Source organism: Miniopterus schreibersii, assembly GCF_964146895.1.
Source record: "Miniopterus schreibersii genome assembly, chromosome: 9".
In the NCBI taxonomy this organism is placed as follows: Eukaryota; Metazoa; Chordata; class Mammalia; order Chiroptera; family Miniopteridae; genus Miniopterus; species Miniopterus schreibersii.
In genome coordinates, this window is record NC_138118.1 from 49782656 (window position 1) to 49805205 (window position 22550).

Below are 22550 nucleotides of genomic sequence, written 5' to 3' on the forward strand. Positions count from 1 at the left end.
TATTGGTCAGCGCACTCGAGATAAACATTTCCTGTTACACCAAAGCTTTCCAAACAGGCTTTAGCTTTTAAATTTACTGGGATGTAGTGACAGCTGCAGATCTGCCTGGGGATGAGCTGTAAGGGAAGTGGATTATGGATATAATTTTAGAAGAAAGCCAACCAATTAGAGTTAGTCCCTTAATAAAGCAACTTCTCTTAGAAGGGGTAACACATTAAGTAGTCCCTTAGTGTGCATTTATTAGGCATCTCTTTAACAAATGTTTATTGAAGATATTCTCAGTGTAAAAGGTTTGCTAGGTAGAGGTAACACAAGAGATAGACATAATCTCATATGGAATTTACATTCTGAAGGTGAAGAAAGACAATAAATAACATGTGTAGTAACTAAAATGACAAATAATCAGTTAACTATTTCACTATAACTTTGTGACTGGGGTGAAGAAAGCATAGAATAGAATAATACAATCTCACCTTTTGGGTCAGACAAATTTTCTACGAGGAGCTGATGCTTAATCCATGCTCTTATGAATGGCAGGAGTTAGGTGAAAAGGGGAGGGCGGAGCACTCCTGTGCAAATTGCCAGTGCTTGTACGGTAGAGAATTCTTTCAAGGATATGAAGAAACCAGAAACCCCAAAACAACATTCATTAAACTGAGCCTGAGCTTAGGGAGCAATCAGAGTTTTGTAGCCATATTCAAGGTTTTTAAAATTTTGTTATAAAAGCATCTGATAGGCACTTTTTTTTTTTAAAGGGAAGGGATTTGAGCAGAACATTGATTTAATCAGATTTCCTGGCTAAAGAATCATAGCCTGGAGATGGACAGTGTTGATGTGGGGATAATTATCAAGTCAGAATATTTGAAAATATTTGATATGGACTTGACAGAACTCGATGCTAGATTGGAAATAAATTTAAGGGAAGGGAAAGTATCAAAGATGACTGTCTGCTTTCTGGCTTTAGCAGCTAGTGGGAAGCTGACTTCACTCTCTACCAGCGGAACACAGGAGGGACCCTGCCTGCCATGAGCTAAACCTGCATTCAGGTATGGATGCAGTTCATGTGGGGTAGCTACAGTGAATCTGGCTGGAGACATCCAAAGGGCAAATGGTGGAGCTCAAAGGTCAGGAACAAGGTTGGGATTTCTATTCTAGAATCTTTCTCATAGAAAGGGGAAATGAATTCATTGTCGAAGACAGTAAAGCTCAGGGAAACTGTGTAGACTAGTAATGGAGGAAGGCCTAGGAGAGGGCCTTGAGGGACTTCAGCATTTGAAGGTTTGATAAGCAAGGAGGGGTGAGCAAACCAGACTGAAAGCATGTGCGAAGAGGCTTACCAATCATTAGCAAGCTAATGGTTTTAGAGGGCAAAGTAGTTTTACTAAGAGGTTTGCAAAAAGCTTGGGTAATTTCTTGCCAAAACAAATTTTGCTTAAGTCCAAAAAGTATTGTTTCACTTTCAAGTAATTTAAGTTCAGAAGAAAATTATTAAGGGATATTTAATAGTTGTAACAACAATATGATCCAAATAGTATAAAATCTAATATGGATGGATTGTGTTTTATTATGATTTTTTAAGAGAAACAAAACCATTTTCTACTGAATTATTCATGTGAATATTAGTATTGCGTTATCATGAAAGTAATATAATCACAAGTGCTAAGATTATTAGAAGAACTGAAAAGTATAGAAAGTTAACCTTGAAAGAAAGTGAAGTATTTTATCCCATGGATAGAACTTCTAGGCTAAAAATCAAACCTCTATGATATATGTCACCATCTTGACACTTTCCATTGTTTTTAGATAATTCAATTGATTTTGTTTTAGTGAATATCAACTTCATAAATCATCTAATTTGCCGAAAAGTAACAGTTGGCTTTTAAATTTGTCTCCCTATAATGAGATAACTCTTTTTTTTCTAAGAACATAATAATGTGTTGGTCTTGGAACTCCCTGCCAGAGCAGTGAACTGACATTGATAAGTGTATTTAAAACAAATATCATTTCATACAAAAATAATATATGATGATGCCTATGCCAGGATATTCTCTTTTAGACTTTTATGTCAGAATTTAATCATTTAATTTAGAAAGTAATTCTTGGTAAAAATCAAAAATTTTAAATCCATACTTTTTTTTCTTATAAAATAATACCTTAGAGGATTACTTTTTTCCTTTGCAAAGACAAGTGAAATAGCCTGAAGGTGTGGCATTGTCATCATTATCTATTAATGCCATAGGAAAAGAGATTTGGGGTAGTAAGTAAACTTGGCACTCATAAATCTTTGTAAAGCACAACCAAATATCTTGCACTTTTGGAAAGAATTAGCAATACTTCTTGAAGATAATGCAAGAACTGAACAGACAAGTACAAATGATTTGTTCCAAGTCAAGAGTTAAGAGGTCTTCTGAAATATTCAAGCAATGAGAAAGATTAATAAATGCTCTCAGAATCATGACAATATTATATTATTGTTAAACCTTTCATACAGAGGTAAGTGGTTTGAATGTCTGAGAGCCAGGCAGTTCAAGAAGTGCACTTCTCAAAGAATTAGCATTTGGGGTATATTTAGAAAAATGAGGATTTCTATAGGAAGAACATGACTGGAAAGCTGTAGTATTTGAGAGAAGATATTAAGGGCTGTATGAAAATATGTTACAGGAACCAGCTAGTAATACGGTGTGTCTAGAGTGCCTGGTGCTTAGAAAGAAGTAACAAGAATTTAGGGTGACATGGCAGCAAACTAGACAATCGTTGTTTGGTCTGCCTAGCACATTTCCCCCCTCAGAAAATCCATTTCTTCTTTGAATCATATGTTTGTTTGGTTTTTTATCTTACTCAAAATATGTGATTCTATTTGGGTCCACCAATTATGATATAGTGCCTGACTTCCAATCTCATCCTTAGCATAAGAATGGCAGGTGGCCCTTGGAATTCTCTTCTTAGATTTTTTTTTTTTAAAGTTGAAATGAAGGACACTATGTCTGTGTCTTCTCTGCAGTTTGGTCATTGTGGTGGGCTAAGCTATGCCCCTCCCCCCAAAGAGGTCCCTGTCCTATTCTATGGAGTCTACGAATACATTAGGTTACATGACAAAAGTGAATTAAGGTTGGGGATGTAGTTAAGGTTACTAATACGCTGACTTTAAAATAATGAGACTGTCCTGGAGTATCCAGTTAAGTCTAATATAATCACAGGTCTTTAAATGTAGAAGAGGAAGGCAGAAGAGGAGGTAAAATAAATAAATACCAGTGTATTATGAAAATTTGAGAAACTGTATGGTCTTCAAGTAATTTAGAATTTCAGTTTCCCATTCTCTCTTATATTTTGTGTTTCCTGGTTCAGATTTTCTTCCTTTAGAGTCCTTGTTAATACAAAGGTTAATGTACCATGTTTCTTTGGTCCTGTGACATAAGCTTTTTATTTTAAAATTTTTATTAATTTGGGATGCATAGTGTAATCAATATGACCTTTAAAGTAGTATATATCATGCTCCTATTTTTCCTTAAATGCTGTTCTCAAATCAATAGTGTGTCTGTGATTGATAATTTCTTAGAATTGAAATGAAGTGTGTTAATGAACACATTAGATGAAATGTGTTAATGTCTAGTTGCCATGAGGATTCAGTAAGTTAGTACACGTGAAGCATTCAGAAGAGTACTTAGTATATGAGTTTCACTCAATGATTGCCAGTCATTATTACCATAAACGTCATCATGATTATTGTAGCTAGGACAATGAAATCATTAGCAGTATAGTTTCTGAAGCTTGAGTTCAAATTTTACTACTGGCAAGTTATATAATTTCTCTAAGCCTTGGTTTACTCACATTAAAAATGAAAACATAAGACTTCATTTAAAAAATAGCAAGATCAAATGAGAACATCTATTTTAGGAGCCTGTTATAGTGACTGCTACAGAACAAAATCATAGCTGAGGAACTATCAATCTGCTCCCAATTAGCTTTGGCCAATCATTAGAGCATTTAGCCTTCTGAAACTTGGGCTCTGTTCACAGGACCACCCTTTGACAGCAGGTGTTTTTAGGAAATGGAGAGGCAGGAGAGAGCAGATGTATCTGATGTGACAGATTTTGGCTTGCATCATTTTTCCTAGATTCCATGATTACTTTTGGATTTAAACTTGATATCTCTGGGTCTAAAATGACAGGTGATAATAGCTTTGTTGCTGTTGTTTGTAGAAAGGGATAGAAAATATCATGGGATATCCTGATAGTGACCTTAGGTACAAGTTTTTTAGATTCATGCAATGACCCTTTGGCTTCTCTCTGTGTAGAAGTCTCTCAGTTTGATGTGTGATTGCAAGTGTTTCCATTGCTGTAATATAATTGACGAGGGGGTTGGGGGCAGTAAAAGTTAATGGAATGCTCAGTGGGCTTGAATTGGCCTTGTAGAACTGATTGTTAAATTTCAGGAGCTTTGCAAACTTTGATTAACATTGCAGGTTAGTCAAACAGTCATTATTAAAAATTAAATTATGTAAATTTAAAATTAAATTATATTAAGAACAAAGGTAGTGAACACCCAAAGCTCATCAGTTCCTAATTATTTCACTACATATCACTATTATTTATGCTTTTGAGGCTATTTAAATATATTGTCTTTGTATGGTGAAATGCTATCTAACGATATGCTATACTGTGCATCACTTTTCAACTCTGATCATTGACAGCACATTGGTAGTTTTAAATTGGCCATGATGGTAGCATATCCTACAGAAGAGGGCCCACCTCCTCAAGATGGTTCTTAAATGTTTACTCTGACACCACTTGGGTTATCACAGAAGTGGACACATTAGAACAGAGTGGAAATGTTGTTAAGCAATCATCAGGCACAAGGGCTCATCACTAGATTTCCATGAATTCACTTTATGTCAAAATAGTGGTAGTTTTAAAACTGTGTGTGTGTGTGTGTGTGTGTGTGTGTGTGTGTGTGTCCTTTTTTCAAAAGATAAACTAGTGAGTTCAGGGGGACACAGCTTATGCCCAGTAGGACATAATTGTTAAATATTCAGGAATTTTGATAGTTAGTTGATAAATGGTTGGAAGTTTGAAACTGTCTATGATGTGAGAATATTTGCACTACAACTCAGGTGGTTTAGTTGTTTTTAAGTCCTGGTTTATCAATGCCACACCAAAATTCCCTATTTATTCTAGAGTCCCAACAAAATGTTATCTGTTTTATCATTGTGCTCATTTTATGGTCATTCTTATTCAGACCTTGCACGGTATGTAGTCACAATCTATGAATGATATAAGGATAAACTCTATCAAACATTCAGAAAGTACATTAAAACTGAACCAATAAAAACCAGAAAAATTATGGATTGACACAATACATGTATTGAATATAGTACAATTTTATATAGTTTCCTGTTTAAAAATGTTGTTCTCTGAAACCCTCTAGCATTTATTTCATTTGAATTCTGTCCCCTATTATGCAAAGAAAAATCTACTGGAATTACTTTCCCCTCGTTAATTATTTTAGTCAATAATAGGTAACTTTCTTTAGTAGGAATAAAAAAATACAATAAAAACCTTTTTTGCTCAATTTTCTAGACACCACTACTAAATCTACATTTTAAGGAGTGTTAAGTAGAACTATTTTCAGTTCAATGTATATAAAACAAGGGTTAAATTCTAGAAAATAATTATAAAAGCAAGTGCTCATATATTTATTGATAACATTTTTTGCTTGACTTGGGTGATTAACTAGTGATTTATTAATTTTTAGAGACCTAAACATTCACTCATGGCTAGCCTAGAGCTGAAAGGTAGCACCCTTCTTTAATTACTTTTTCTTTTATAACACTGAAAATGCTAAAATGAGTTATCATAGATACATTGTTAATTCCAATTAGTTTTAATTTACCTGATATAAAGTAGTTAATTAAAAATGTCATTTACCAAAAAGTATTTTTCCAGAGATATTTTTCCAGGGATTTGTAGAAAACTGTCTCTTAAAGTAGATAACAGAAGAAAGATATCATTTGATAATACAAAATATCACCTGGACTCTAGTATTGTTCTCTCTCAAAGAATCCAGTATAACTGCTTCTGCCACTCCTATTTAGAGTGTGGTGCATCATTGCCAGAAATTGCCTGAGCATGCCTGAGGCTTTTGAAACTTTATCCTTAAATTCCAGAGGGTCTATCACATCATGAAACTCTCTTTGACTTTGTAGATCTATTAATCCAGTGCCAGCCCAGATGATGTTCTCAAGGATAGAATCAGGGGCCCCATAGATTGGCACTCAGTTCATATGACATGACATAAAGAATCATACAAGAGGACAGAGTTATATATTATCACCTATGAGAAGTAACTAAACTTATTTCAGTGACAAGGTGGATGTGATTTCTATATTGTAGACATTTCATATAATTTTAGAATTTACTCCATTTTTGAGATCAAATTCTATTTTAAGGGCCAAGAGTCAGTGCCTACCTGAGTAGCTGAGCTAATTTTAAGTGATAAAGCAAACCTATGCAAAATTATGAAAATACTAATTTATTTTTTATGCAATCCTATTTATTTTGTATCTGTTGTTCATGTACCTAGAATGTGCTGTGTATAGAATAGACTCTAAGGGAACAGTGATTTTTTAAAAAGAGACATATTTCTTGTTCTGAGGGAACTATGGAGCACTGTGGAGAAGACCCGCATTAAAGAACAGTTCTAAATGCATTATAAGTGTTACAAGAAGCACAAGGGTAAGGCAGGAATCAATAACACAGGATTTGACATAGTTTTCAGAAGTCAAGGGATGCTGTCCAGAGAAAGCAATGTTTCCACTCAAGTTGAAAGGAATCAAAGGAATTAATTAACCAAAGAAGTGGGGTGGCATTACTAAACTTACAGGCATCTCTCTTTCTCATTTGTATTCTAGGAAGTTGTCCTCTTACCATTTGTCTTAATCTGTTCAAACTGCTGTAACAAAATATTATAAACGAGGTGGCCTACAAACAACAAACATTTATTTCTCACAGTTCTGGAGGCTTAGAAGTCCAAGAGCAAGGCACAGGCAGATTTGGTGTCTGATTAGGGCCTACTTCCCTGTCAATAGGCAGCCAGTCTTTCCTGTGTCCTCACATGGCAGAAGGCAGAAGGGAGCTCTCTGGGTCTCATTTACAAGGGCTCCACTCACATCTATGAGGGCCCCATCCTCATGACATAATCACCTCCCAAAGACCCCACCTCCTAATACCATCACATCCAGGGACAGAATTTTACTGTAAAAATTTTGGGAGGACACATTCAGTCTATAGTACCACTTTTGGAACTCTTCTGAATTACATGGTCATTGAGAGGAGTGGTTTATGAAGGGAAGAGAACCTACATGGACACCTAACATTCCTCTTTCCCCTCCCCCACCGCTTCATAACCATACCTTCCTACATTCTATGATCCCAAAACCTAGGCAGGATTCCATTTAATTCAGGAATCTCATGGGACTACCTAAAAGAAAATTGTACTCCTGCTGGATGGAATGAAAGCAGTCACACATGATTTACTATTTCTCTTTTTCCTCTACTCCTTTATCCCCTCCTCAATATTTATGAGTTATCTGTAATTATATGCAGGATGTTGTATGTATGCACAATATATGTTTCCCTTTCTCCTGCAGAGAGAGGCTTCATAATTATTCACTTAATTTTCAAATAGATCTGGCCCAAAAATAAAAGAATTGTCAAAAAAAAAAATGTCCTAACTCACTAACATCAGTCAAATATCTACCTGTATTTTTTTCTTATTATTTTGTGGTTTAATTTTAAATTTAATTATTTAAATACATATAATTTAATTTGGTATGTAGCAAAAGGTAAAAACTCAATTTTTTCTATACCATCTGTTGAATAGTAAATGCCCTCATCATCAATTTACAAGGCATCTTTTATTACATATTATGATCCCATATGTTATAAGGTCTATTTCAGCACTGTTCATAATCTTGCAATCTATGTCCTGCCTTTTTATACAAACCCATTGTTGTTTTAATTCTTGTAATTTCATACTAAAATTTCATACTAAATTTGCATGTCTGAACTAATTTATTTTATATTTTCTCTATTTTAAATGTACACTTTGAAAGTATTTTGTCAAGTTACCAAAAACATTGAGGTAGTGATTTGGAGGACATTAAATCTATACAGTCATCAAGGTAACTAATTGCTGACCTAGCCGGCTTTGCTCAGTGATTAGAGCATCAGTTCGAAGACCGAAGGGTCCCAGTTTTGATTCTGGCCAAGGGCACGTACCTTGGTTGCAGGCTCGAGTCCCAGACCCGGTTGGGGTGTGTCCGGGAGGCAACCGATTGATGTGTCTCTCTCACAGTGATGTTTCTCTCTCTCTCTCTTCCACTCTCTTTGAAAAGCAATGGGAAAAAATATCCTCAGATGCTGATAAAAAAAAAAAAAAAAAGGTAACTAATTGCTTTACAAAATCAGTCTTCTCATTCAGTGAGCTAGCATCTTTTTCTCTTTATATATATATACATTATATATATATATATTATATGTATTCTGTACATTTCTTTTAAAGTTATTCCTAACACTATTATTTAGAACGAACATGTTAAGATGCTAACATATTTAAATGCTATTACAAATGCAGTTTTTCCTGATTATCATTCTAACAGATTAGTGTTGGCTATTTTTTTTCTTTCTCCAATTTGCCAAACTCTCTTATTCATTATAAAATATATAAAGTTGATTCCTTTGGGTTTTCTGTATAACATACAAATGATGCAAACATAGATAATCTTTCTCTAAATCTCTTATTGTTTTGTTTTGCTTTACTGTTTATCCCAGGTTTTCTACATCTAGTGTAATAGTAACAGTCCTGCTAACAGTGGGCATCCTGGCTTTTGTCCTCATTTTAAAGGAAACTAATCCGTCAGTGTTTGAATAATTGTGAATAGTCCTCTACTTGTAATTCAAGGAAAGTGATTTCCCATTTGAAAGAGAACACTTCCTTTAGGATCATCTAACGATCTGTGTATATTCTCAAGATTAAAATATTCATTTCAGCATAGAATCAAATCCTGTACTCTTTAATAACAAAGTTATCCAGTGTATTTAATGACCCCCAATACATTTGCATTTATTCTTATTCAAATTTTGCTTTTTATGTATTTCCAAGAAATGATGCATCTTACCTAAAACATTTCAACTCATGAATAATTGTTATGCATGCTTTAAATAAGGCGGTTTGAATGTGTGTGTGTGTGTGTGGGGGGGGGTGCACAAATTACCATGCACAATATTGGCAACAGCCCAGAAATAGAGCTAAAATTTCACTTCCTTTATGAAACCTCTCTTGGGCTTTTGGATATAAATAATTCTTCCCTCTTAAACTTGTAAAATATTTTGTTTCCAACACTCCTGTGGCACTTATCACATACAATTAGAGTATATTTTACTTTCATCCCTTTTTAGTAAATTATGATCTCATTCACAGGGTCAGAAATTAGTTTCAAACAAGTTAGTTTCAATTCTCAGCTCTGCTTCTTATCTTGATATGTGAAGTTCATAAGCTTTCTAGAGCAAATCATTTGACCTTTTTACTACAATTTCCTCAACTGCAAAGTAACTAAGTAATATTTGTAATTTACTTAAAACTTTATTTTAGAGTGTTCTTTTGAAAATTAAACACATATATTAAAGCTCTTAGAATAGTTCTTGGCACATAAAAGATATACAATTAATTACAATGAGTAGATAATGACAGTAGCTATGTAAGGTTACCTTTGTGTTAGATACTCTTGTTAATGTTTATATATATATATATATATATATATATATATATATATATATATATTACATCTGTCAACATAAGAAACATTTAAACCTGTAGAGAATTTTTATGAGTTAATTTGAGCCAAACTGATGACAATTACTAGGAAGCAACATCTCAACAGACTGAAAAAATGCTCCAGAGAATGGCAGTTTTGCATCAAAGGAGAAGACATAAGGGAGTTACAAGAAATTCATTGGTGATAGACTAGGGAGGTGGAATAAAACAAAGCAGGGTGATGTCTGGGATTGGATATAAAGTAAAAGGGATAGACTCATACTTCTTTTACATAGGTGTGTATAGGATAGTTACCAGTTAACAATTAACATGATAACAATAACAGTTAGGGGCTCTGTGGTCTCCTGTTCCAGTGGGAGATTATGCTCTGGGGGTTCTGAAAAAAGAAAATTACTCTGACATTCCAAAGGAATGCTATCTAAATACAAAGATGCAAAAAGACAATAGACAGTCATAGTTAAGCTAAAGGTTGACCTTTGTCAAGGCAAATACTGGCCCAGGACATGACTACAGGGCCATGACTCATTTTCAGTTAGAAAGTGTTGATATCAGATCATCCTATGTGGGTACTTTCGGTCTCTGAGTTTGTAAGGCCCACCAGGTAGACATCCTTGAGATAGTCAGGTTTAGTATGTGACCCATTTTTGTCCACACATCTCATTTTCCAATAAATTTGTGAGAAAGTTAAAGATTGCAGAGATTAAATTTCTTGCCCAAAGGCACATCCTTAGTAAGTCAGGAAGTTGCTATTTCAATTCAGTGGGTCTCGGTAAAGCCTCTGCTCTTTAGCAGTACACACTTCAGCTCTCCAACCAGTACTATGAAAGCAGGGGCCTCTCTTCTGTACAAATATACAGTTTCACATAGATTAAGGGTGAAGCCCTATATGGACAACTCAAATACTGCAACTAACACATATATCAGTGGTGCTCTAACTTTGCTGAACTTTAGAATTATAACAGGAACCCAGGTTTCTACTGCCTGCTGCCACTAAAGCCAGACTTGTGAGAAAGATCCTGGTGAAAAAGGAAAGAGGTTTATTCAAGTGCTGGTAACCTGAGAAGAAGGGGGACTCTTGTCACAAAGCACATTGTAATATCTCTGTGCAGGCAGAGGTTTTTATAAGGACAGAGAGAGAAAGCAGAAGAAAGAAATCGGGGAAAGGGTTGAAAAGGCCTCTACGTGCAGACCAGCACAGTCCATTCTGAGAAGGATCTTGAAACTGGTCAAGTGATGGTCTAATGTGAGTCATCCTGGTCTCTGTTATCCTGATTTTGCAATTGAAGTTCAGCAAATTTCCTGGAACTGGGATGACGGAAGGTCGTAATATGTATCTTCTGAAGTTAGTTCCTAGGATTCTTTTTTTTTTTTTTTTTAATCCTCACCTGAGGATATTTTTCCCATTGCTTTTCAGAGAGCATGGAAGGGAGAAAGAGAGAGAGAGAGAGAAACATAGATATGAGAGAGACACATTAATTGGTTGCATCCTGCAGGCACCCCAACCTGGGCCAGGGATCAGGCTTGCAAACAAGGTATGTGCCCTTGGCTAGAATCTAACCCAGGACCCCTTATTCCCCAGGCCAGTGCTCTAACCACTGAGCCAAACCATCTAGGGCAGTTCCTAGAATTCTTATACAAGCATGCTGTTCATCTACAAGCTATATATTAGTCAGAGTTAGCATTTATAGAAACAATGTCAAAAAAATTGTGGGGTTGTTACTGATTGGGGTTACTGGCTGGGACTTCAGTTCTTCTCATCAATGCAGAAAATATTTTAAGGTCAACGAAAATGAGAGTAAAGAAAAGTGGGATTTATCAAAAGTACACTCCAAGTGAGGAGTGGGCCAGCTGAGAGAGACAATGGCAAAAAACTCCTGAGTTATAAGGTTTAAATGAGGAATTTTCTGGGTGGAGACTTTGATTTGCACTCAGGAATGATTGACAGAAAAGGGTTATATAACTAAATTTCTTCTCTGCATGCCCTTTCCCATAATACATACAGAAAAACCCACAGGGGAGTCAAAAGCACAATGCAAATTTTATTATCATTAGTCCAGGGCCCTAGCAAGGTTGCACTGAGCTCATGTCATTTTCCTCTAAACTTGCGCCAAGAACCAGCTGGTTCTGAACCTGTGCACTGGCAGTCTGCTGAATGCTGGGCCACCCATAGAGGGGAGGTCTGAAGGCAATGTTGGTCTGACCCCTGTCACAACCCTAGGGCAGGCCCCACCCCAGCCACTCATGTCTAACTTCCTACCTAACAGGATGTATCATAATTCCCCACTGTTACAGATTTACTTGGTATTGGAGTGTTTGTTTTTTTAGCTTCTTGCTTTTTAATTCCAATGCCCAGAGTGCTCCTATACCACTTAAATATGAGTCTCTTGGTGTTGAGTCATGGCATCAATACATTCAAACCTCCATAGATGATTCCAATCTGTAACCGAGATTAAGAACCAGTTGTTTATAACAGTGGTCCTAATTGGAATCAATTAGTATTTAGAGGAATAAACTTCCAGGTCTTTCAAGTGGGTCAGTTAGGGCTTCATAGAAGAGGTCATTCTTGACAGGACATTTAAGAAAGGAAAAGTTTACAGGGAATTATGGGCCCAAGTCTGCCTTGGGCTGGCTGGTAGTCTGGGTTCTTGACTTCATGCAGGAAAGACTTCACAACACAAGTCTAGGTGATTTTAAGAATGCATTTGTTAAAGCTGGGGACAGTGAGAACTTACGAGAAGGAAAATGAAAAGTTTACTCCTGAGATAAGGCATGGGAATGCTCCAGAGAGAGCCCCATGCTGGCTTCCTTTATCTTGAGGTTTTTTTCCTGCTTTCTAAAGGTGGGGATTATTAGAAGAGGTCTCAGGGGAGGATCTCAATAGGATATCATCAATTTTTGCAGGTGTGTCCTTTCAGGGTTGTGGTCTCCACTGATTGGCCAGCACCAAGGCAGGGGGTCATTAGTCATTACAGCTGGTCTGCTTTTCTGGGCCTGGAGCTGGAATACAATTGAGGCCTAGATGTTATAGATATGGCAGAAAGGTCCAGGGGAAGGGGGAGTTCTAAACCACAAAACCAGTAATAAAAAAGGTCACCCTGGAGGTGAGGTCCAGCACCAGCTTTGGCCATTGCTAGGCACCCAGGGCTTTCTGCCCTGGTAAATTTCTGTATCTGGCTGTAAATTGCTCAGCCACTTTGTTCAGCTATCTGTCTCAGTTTCCTCATTCCACTTGCCAAAGAATTTTCTTAGTTTCTTACTATCTTGCTCAGGGAAAGGGTATAAATATGAATGAACAGAATTTCAAATACACAGCAGAAGAGAAACAGTGCATGTACACTGGGGCGATTGCCAGAATTCTGGATTCCTGATCATCTTGTACCATCCCCTAATCTTAAGGAATAATGTTTTTAATTCATAATTTATAATCTCCGTCTTTTATTCTAAAAACGTCTTTCTTAGTTTCTGCCTTCCCACCCCCTCTCTGGCAAACCATTCATGTTATATTTTCTTTGACTATCCCAACAGATTTTATTCTGATTACTTACTTACACTCTGCTTATCATTTACTTGTATCCAGTTTTAACTTAAGTGTTTACTACAACATATAGATTTTGCATGTTTCAAATATAGGGCCATTTTTTTCAGTTATATGTCCTATAATTCTATATGTAGTATATGCACATCAAATTATTTTTCCTTAAAATAATGTTTCTCTATTGTGTAATTTGTTGCAAATAGCCCCACTACTTTTTTTTACTTTTGAATAATTTAATTATTATATTTCATGTTACTATAATTATTAATAAGTATATTTTATTAAAAAAACAATAAACAACTTAATGATTTAAAATTAGAGTAAATATGCATATAAATAAGTATAAGATGAAGTGCTAAGCTGGAAAATGACTGGCATTTTGAAAATACATTAAAATTCAAGTCTATGATAAGAAGACAGTTTAAATAATTCATTTATGTAGCTCAAGCTGCCTTATTAATAAAAGTATCAGAGATTTTAAAAAATGATTACAGATGGGATAACAAGTTGGGTATAACAGGGATTTTTGTAAAACATATTATTTTGCTTCAAATCATGTGCAAATGATATCCAGGAATTAATTGGTCAGGATGTGACTTGAGTCATAACTTAAAATTCCAAAGAAGACAATAATAAAAACAAGTCTAAGTGGGGAAAAAAAATCTGTTTACTACAAATCTGAAGTAGAAAATACAAATGTCAAGTATTAAGATATTTCCTTTTCAATGGAATTGGTAGCAAACTGCAACATATGGCTTGAAATCACATTGCTGACAGTTTTTTTAAACTACTCAGTGGTTTCCAAGATGAAACCAAAAAATAAATAACATACTGTCTTTAAAATGTAATAAACTAGTATGTGTCTGAGCCATTTAATGAAATCTTGAAGTGTTAACTGACTCTGTGAGAGAGACACAGTGTATAAGTGAAATGGATAGATTAGAAAGTTAATAGAATATTTGAACTGGTATCTTTGTAGTCCTGTGGCCACTGACTGTTGACATGACACTTCAGATAATAAGAGAAATTTTATAGCCCCAAGTGTGGCAGGATAGTAAGAAGCTAGGAAATTCCTTGACAAGTGGAATAAGGGAAACTGAGACAAAATAATTAAACAAGGCCAAGTGATTTGAACAATTTACAGCCAGCTAATAAATCACAAGGTTTTATTTTTCCTAACAAAGGACACTTAGGAGCAAATGGTTTACACATTCCAGACCATCCGGGACAGAACAGCCTGAGTCCTGGTCCCTCCTCAATGATGTACTTGATGATCTTTGAAAATAAAAGTAACCAGAAAATAAGCCCAACCCCTCTATATGCACATTTTGATGAATCAACATATTGAAGGACACACCTGAAAAGCTAATGAATATTCTGTTAAAACCCTCCCCTGAGACCTCCTCTAAGATTCAGGCTGGTTAAAGAAAGATAAAAAGCCTGAAGACAAAGGACCCATGGCCCACTCACTAAAACATGCCCATGCTTTGTATCTCTGTTCTCTTTCTCTAAGGGGCTCCATGAGACTTGCAACCAGGGGAGCAGCAGGAAGCATCATGGGCTTACCTCCTGAGCCTGTCTCCAAGGTCCCCTTTTTCTCTGACTTTCCGGTGAGCGCACCTCTGTCACTGTAACTTTAATTCTAGGGAGCCAAACAGTCCTGCTTATGCTCTCGCCTGTTGTTTCTTCTATCATAAGCCCTTCCTTTGTTTCACTGTCACCAGCTTTAATAAATGTACTCTCAAAATCACCTGGACTCATGTCATGAAATCTTTCCTGCAAAAAGTCAAGAACCCACATACTACTGGCCAGAGGCAGACCAGCCCTGGGCCCAGACCCCATTCAGTAACATAATGAAATGCACATGAAGCTTTGGGGTCATCCTTTGGATGAAGTTATTGGAGTATTTGTGAAACAATTGCTCTAAAACAGTATTCCCTGGGACCATAGCTAGTAGTTGCCAAATCCATTGGAGCACAGATATCCTGTTCTGCACAAAAACACAATTAAAGCAATCAATTGTGATTTTACCCCCAGAATATGGTTTCCTATATAGGTCAAAGACTAAAAATTAGGATATGACAAAGATATTTGTCATTTACAATGGTCCTCACCAATGGAAAACATGATTTGTTAAGACTTCCAAAATCATGTCACTTTCACAAATAGCTCTCCAGCATTTTACCACATTATAGTGACATTAAGAGATGACTCATCTACTGGAAAAAGCAAAGATCTGGGGATCAGATTTGTGTATGCTTTCCCTCAAAATCTCTGTGACCTCAGGTTAGCCATTACATTTTTCTGAACCTCTTGTACTTCTGCAAACTGGCAATTACCCTAGTTTAGTGGTTTTCCATTTCAGGGGGTTGTTGTTTATATGTGGTGAAAGGCTCGTGTTATATGAAGTCAGATGTGGAACGTTAGATTTTTAGAACATGTCAGTATGTTTGTCCACTTGCTTATCTATTATGCACCAGACAGGGAGTGACATTTGGAGCTCATGTAAATGGGGAGAAGAGATAAGATAATTTTAGCAATTTTTGAATCATATAATATTATCTCTGAAGTTGTCCAAAAAGAATTTTGAGAAAAGTAAGGTTCAGTCAATGGTTGTGAAAAAGAAAACAGTGTATACTGAAGCATTTTAGTAGTTCTATAGGCATAAAATTAAAATTTTGTTTCTTATGGCATAATTTTAACTTTTTAAAACTGTTATGAAAGATTACTTTTATTTACCGATTATTAAGTGTCTGATGCTTTCCTAAGCATTCTACAGTTAATGATTCATTTTGACCTCCTATCAACCTGAATTATGGATGAGAAAACCAAGGCATCAAAGAAGTTAGGTTACTTGCCTATGATGACACAGGGATTAGGTGCTGGAACTGGAATTTGAACCTAGGCAATTTGGCTCCATAATCTGTGCTTCTCTTATTCTAGTTTGTTATAAAATAAATTGATACCTACAAGAAGTGATCATGGTACTAAGCTATGTTATAACTCATTAAGTACACCATGGAATAATGCAGCTTCTGCATTCACTGTGCATCTTCCTCAACTTTCTGTAAAATTCCATCATTTATTTAAAATATCCAGTTTTATGCATAACTATCTTCTAATATAAAACTCTAAGAGCGAGTGTATTGCTTAAACACTTGCATGTGTGTTAGTAGCCTTTACGTATGGCTCAGTTAGTTGCGTGTTGCCCCGTGCACCTTTAGGTTTGATTCCAGGTTAGGGGAACACAGGAGGCAGCTGATCAATGTTTCTCTTCCTCTCTCCCTCTCCCTTCCTCTATGTCTAAAAATCAATTTAAAAAATCTTAAAAAAAAAAAAAATAAATCACATACAAAACTTTTACTTATTTAATGTATGTCAGTGAGAAAAATTTCAGTTGTCTTAAAGATGTTAAAAACTAACATCAAGGGCTAGAAAACAGAGTTGCAGGTAATATCCATTATTTCGCTATTTTGGTTTGTTATATCATATATGGACCATCTTTTTTTTAAAATTTTTTTTTATTGTTCAAAATATTACAAATGTCCCCTTTTGACCCCTTCCATCCTGCACCCACTCCCCTCCCCAGGCCTTCACCACACTATTGTCTGTGTCCAAGGGTTGTGCATTTATGCATATAAATTCTTTGATTAATGTCTCCCCACTCACTCCCACCTTCCCTCTGAGATTCGTCAGTCTGATCCATGCTTGCATGTCACTGAATCTATTTTGTTCATCAGTTTATTATGTTCTTTTTTTTTTTTTTAATGTATCTTTATTGATTTCAGAGACAGGAAAGGAGAGGGAGAGGGAGAGAGAGAGAGAGAAACATCAATGATGAGAGAGTCATTGATTGGCTGCCTCCTGCACGCCCCCAACTGGGGATGGAGCTCAAAACCCGGGCGTGTGCCCTGACTGGGAATGGAACCCTGATAGCCTGGATCCTAGGTCAATGCTCGACCGCTGAGCCACGGCTGGCTGGGCAAAATTTGAAATAATCTGGATTTACTTGACCCATTTCTATTGTGATCAGAATTCATTCTGAGGGCATGCAGGAGGCAGCTGATCAGTGAAAACTCTCTCGTCATTAATGTTTCTATCTCTCTCTCTCCCTCTTCCTTTCTCTGTCTGAAATAAAGAAAGATATGTTTTTTTAAAAAAAAAAACAACACAAAAAACTCATTCTGAGTATAAAATGCTCAACCAATGTAAAATTGTCTTTCTTTCATTCTTAAAAATGTTTGAAGTCTTATGTGTATGTGAGCACAAAGAATATCAGTGGGGTCCTTTGCACAGTCAAAAACTAAAAGTGCTAAAAGTATGAGCTGGGGTTGGGGGTGGGAAGAGATTAACAAAAGTACTTATATGCATATCATATGCATATTTGCATAACCGTTGGACACAGACAATAGTGTGGTGAAAGCCTGGGCAGGGCGGGTGGAAAGTGGAGGGGGTCAAGGGGAAAAAATGGAACATCTGTTATACTTTCAACAATAAAGATAAATTTAAAAAAATAAATAAATTTTAAAAAATAGTATAAAATAAGAAGCAGGTTGGCTAAGACTAATAGCTTCTTTCTTTTGGATGTGTTTATAAAGAAGTTAACCTTTTAATAAGCCTTAGGACATATTTCATTTGACCCTTTTTCTCTCTTTTAACTATGTGTGTTATCAACTTCGAAAATTATCCCTTCAAAATGTCTTATATATCCACCCCTATGTTCATTCCCACTGTAAGGTACATAGTCCTGGTTATCTGTTTGCATTATTGCAAAATACGGTGTTTGTGTTTCCAGTAATTTTGCCTCTTTTCTCTAGATTAATCATTATGAACACAATTTTATATTGTCAACCCTTTTAACAAAAATAATAGAGATTCCACATTCCTACCATGAAAAATTCAAAGCACCTTTGTGTGAAATTTACAAAACACACACACACACACACACACACACACACACACAGCTTTCCTACCTAACTCATTAGTATTGTCAGTGTCGCCTTACTGCTGCATGTATGTCAGTCTCCTCACTGTATGTTTCATCTATCCTCTCCTCTTATTTAAAAATTATTGAGTTTTGCTTAAGATTGTGAAAGAGCTATTGTCCCCATTTCAATAGAATTTATTCTTAATAGTAAAGGGGATTCTCATTTCATTGTCCTATCATTTTATTTTCTATTTATTTACTCATTTTATTTCTTCTTTGAGGGTATGGTTACACCTGAAAAGTAACTTTAGCTTTGTTGTTTGCTTCCGTGTGCATTTCCCCCCCAAAACTTACTGCACTTTTATTTCATGACACAGGGAATACAGTTGCCCATATACAACCAGTGACAGAACATAAACCAAATGATGCGAGAGAAATTGAAGTTAGAAATGTTGGTTTGAAGTTATCGTAAATGATGGCTTTGTAAACATCAAACTCAAGTGCAGTTTAGTCACACATACCATATCCTTTCTGTAATGACATTCAATTGCTTACTTCCCTGGGACTCATTTGTTCAACAAATGTGTATTGTGCACTGTTCTGGGTGCTAACAACATAGTGGTGAACAGAGAAGAGCCAGTCCCCTGCTCTCCCAGATTTTAGATTTTAGTGGTGCAGAAAGGCAATAATCCACAATAGCCCACGTGACTAGGACGGTGGATAAAGAGGGCCTGTAAGAGCTTACAATAGGGTGTTGACCTAGGGAAGGGTCCCAGAGAACTTCCCCTGAGGGAGCGCTCTTGCACTGAACTCTGGACGAGGGCAGACGTTAATTTGTGAAGGAAGGAAGAGAGGAATGTTCCAGCAGAGGCAACAGCAAGGTTAAAGATCTTTTGGTAGAAAGAAACATGACTGGCTCAGGACTTTAAAGAAGAACAAAGTGGTTGAAAAAGAGCAGGTATGGGGAATGTGCTGGAAGACGAGGCTGGAGAAAGAGATGGAGGCCATAGCTAGCCTGCTGCTAATCTCTTCTAATGAGTTTTTTTGTTTGTTTGTTTGTTTATCACATTAAGAGTATAAGGAAGCCAAAGAGAGGTTTTCAATAGAGGGACTGATATATGTAGAAAAAGACCCAATTCTAATTGGCAGCTAAGAATATAGGATACTGTAGGTTTTAAGCATTCACAATAAGAGTAAACAGGAATTGTTGAAAGGCACATTAAATACTATTTACACAAAGCACTTTAAGTTACAATTCGAAAGCATATTGTTTGTGCAGATGTTTAGAGTTTGTATGATGTGACTAATACAGTGGCAACGCAGAGCCCCTTTATAAATACTCTATTTAAATTACCCACTAGTATAACCCAGTGTTTTTAAACTAAAACACCCGAACTGAAGAAGTGAGCAAAATGTTTATGTAATATATCTGTAGATTCTTAAGCAATTTTACCCCTATGCCCCTGGTTTGCTTCCAGCTTAGGTAAAAAATGACTTGAAATTGTTACCATCTGACAGCTGCTGACAGCTTTGAAATTAATCGAGTATTGATTTAGCTCCTAACAGGTGTCTGTCCACCTGATATAGCCAACAGTCCCAATTGCTACCAACTGGCTTCTTCTTCACAAAGTTAGTAAAAAGGCCAGGATCGAGTTGTTTAATCACATCAGTAAGAAATGAAAAAGACCACAAGGTTACTCTTCCTCTTTCCTTGAGACCACAACAAATCTGCTTCTTATCATTTCTCTTCAAGTGTTTTGCCCAGTCACATTGAAATGTACCAAATGAATGAATTCTCTGCTTCCCTTATAGAAGAACTTCTAAACACTTTGCTCCCCTTCCCCAGTTATTATACCCTTTGCTTACTTAGTAAACATTTTAAAGAATCCCTGCCTTTTCTCTGTATTCCCAGAATTCAATTGTAAACTAAAATGTTCACTTAAGTCATGAAGAAGGAATGAGCTGGAAAACCGAATTGCCTAATTACCTCATTGGGTGATCCTTGAATTTGGGAATAAAATACATCTGAAGGGAGGGACTGTAGTAACTATGAGTGATCCACGATTCAAGAAATAAACCTAATGTTTATTTAATGTTAAAATCAAACATAGACCAAGAAAGGAAATCCCTGTAAATTCAAAAAAAATTAAATATGTTAAAGGCTCAAATGACAAATGAGAATCTGTGATTTAGAATATTCTATTTGTTTTATTTTTAAGACTGAGTAGAATGTAACAAATGTTCATTTTCAACAACACTTTAAAGTGCAATAGTGAGAAGTAGTATTGCAAGGAGTTATTAAAGTTGCTATAGACTGAATGTTTGTGTCCCCTCCCACCAAATGCATATGTTAAATCCTAACTCCCAATGAGATGGTATTTGGAGGTGGGGCTTTTGGTGGTAATTAGGCTGAGAGCAGAGCCCTCAAGAAGTGGGACTACTCTCCTCATAAAAGAGACCCCAGAGAGCTACCTCTTCCCTTCCCATTCTACCATGTGAGGACAGAGAGAAGACAGCTATCTGTAAACTAGGAAGCAAGTTCTTCACAGACACTGAATGTGCGGGTGCCTTGATGTTAGGCTTCCCAGCTTCCAGAACTGTTAGAAACAAATTCCTGTTGCTTTTAAACCACCCAGTCTATGGTATTCTATTATAGCAGGGGAATAGACTAAGGCATGTTGAAATTATCAGAGAAAGTATTTCTCTTAGTTAGTGTAGGTTCTTTTTATATTATGAAATACATTTTAAAGGTGTTCTTTTTATATTCTTATGATATGGCCTTATAAGGTTTCTTGTTTCACAATGTAGGGAGTTGAAATTCTGTAGAGTAGTAAATGAGAAGCAAATCTAGAATAGAATTCAGGCTTATTTTTCAAAGCCTACTTATTTTCCCATTACCATCTGTTAAGTTTTCCTTTTATAGTAGGTTTTTATCATATATTAGGGTCAAAATGGAATGCTTCTGAGCTATGACAAAAAATCTTGTAGTTATGGGGATAGTGATGAAGAGAGGAAAAAAAACTTGTGTTGATGAACAAAGCATTTAACATTTTGGTGTATCACTCATGGAGAAACAATCTTGAGATCATTTAACACCTGTTTTTTGGTGTGTGTGTTTTTTTTCCAGGTTCTGATACATATGGCTTACAAAAACACCTTTATTTTCCTTCTTAGGTAAAGGATTATACTGCTTTTTAGCTATGGGAAAACGGAATGCCAATAGCAGAAATAATGTGGGAAATTTCTAAAACTCATCAAGTTTGATCCCATATATTTATCTTCTAACTTCTTTAAAGAATTTAATACTAATTCTAAACAGATATTAATTGTGAATCTTCCAGAAAAAGGAGAGAGAATCAATACTTTTCCTACAGAAATTGCTCACAGACATTGGGGCTTCTCCAGTGTTCACTTGTTGGATGAACATTAAAAAACAGTCAGTCAACTTTATAAATACGCCATAATACAGAAAGTCTAGATTATTCCTATTTTAATTTGGGCTTTATCAAAGTGGATCTACCAAAATTTCTCCTCCATAGAACACCTGGCACATGGCATGACCTCTATTTGTTTGAGGAATTACTTATTTGAAGGCCAAACTTTAAGTTAAGCAATGGAAACATCAGGTCACCTAAATCTAAGGGTAACTGGAAAGCATATCAACAATAATGTGAATGATTAGTTCTTTCTTTGTGATAATGATCTTTAGTAAATGTATCACTTGTCTTGTATTACTGGGAGCATCATGACTTTCATTTCGTTAGCTAATACCCTCATTTGAATTTCATAGTATTTTTTCTCAAAGCTTGATTTTTTTTTCTTTTCTTTTTAAATTTATCTTTATTGTTGAAAGTATTACAGGTGTCCCCTTTCTTCCCCTCACTGATTCCCTGCACCTGGCACCCACCCCTGCCCCCTCCCCAGGCCTCCTCCTCACTATTGCCTGTGTCCATAGGTCATGCATATATGCATCTAAGTTCTTTGATTCATCCCCACCCCCACCTTCCCTCTGAAATTCGTTGGACTGCTCCATGGCTCTATATCTCTGTATCTATTTTGTTCATCAATTTATTTTGTTCATGAGATTCCACATATATGTACACATAGATATTGAATTTTTTCTTGGCAGAGAAAAAGTCTTAATAAAATTAAGTAGCAAGTTATATGTAAGTAAAAATGAGTGACTATTTGGTTCTTTATTCACAGAATGTTGTTAGTTCCCTTGTGAGAATTGGTTAAATAATTATTATAAGGCAA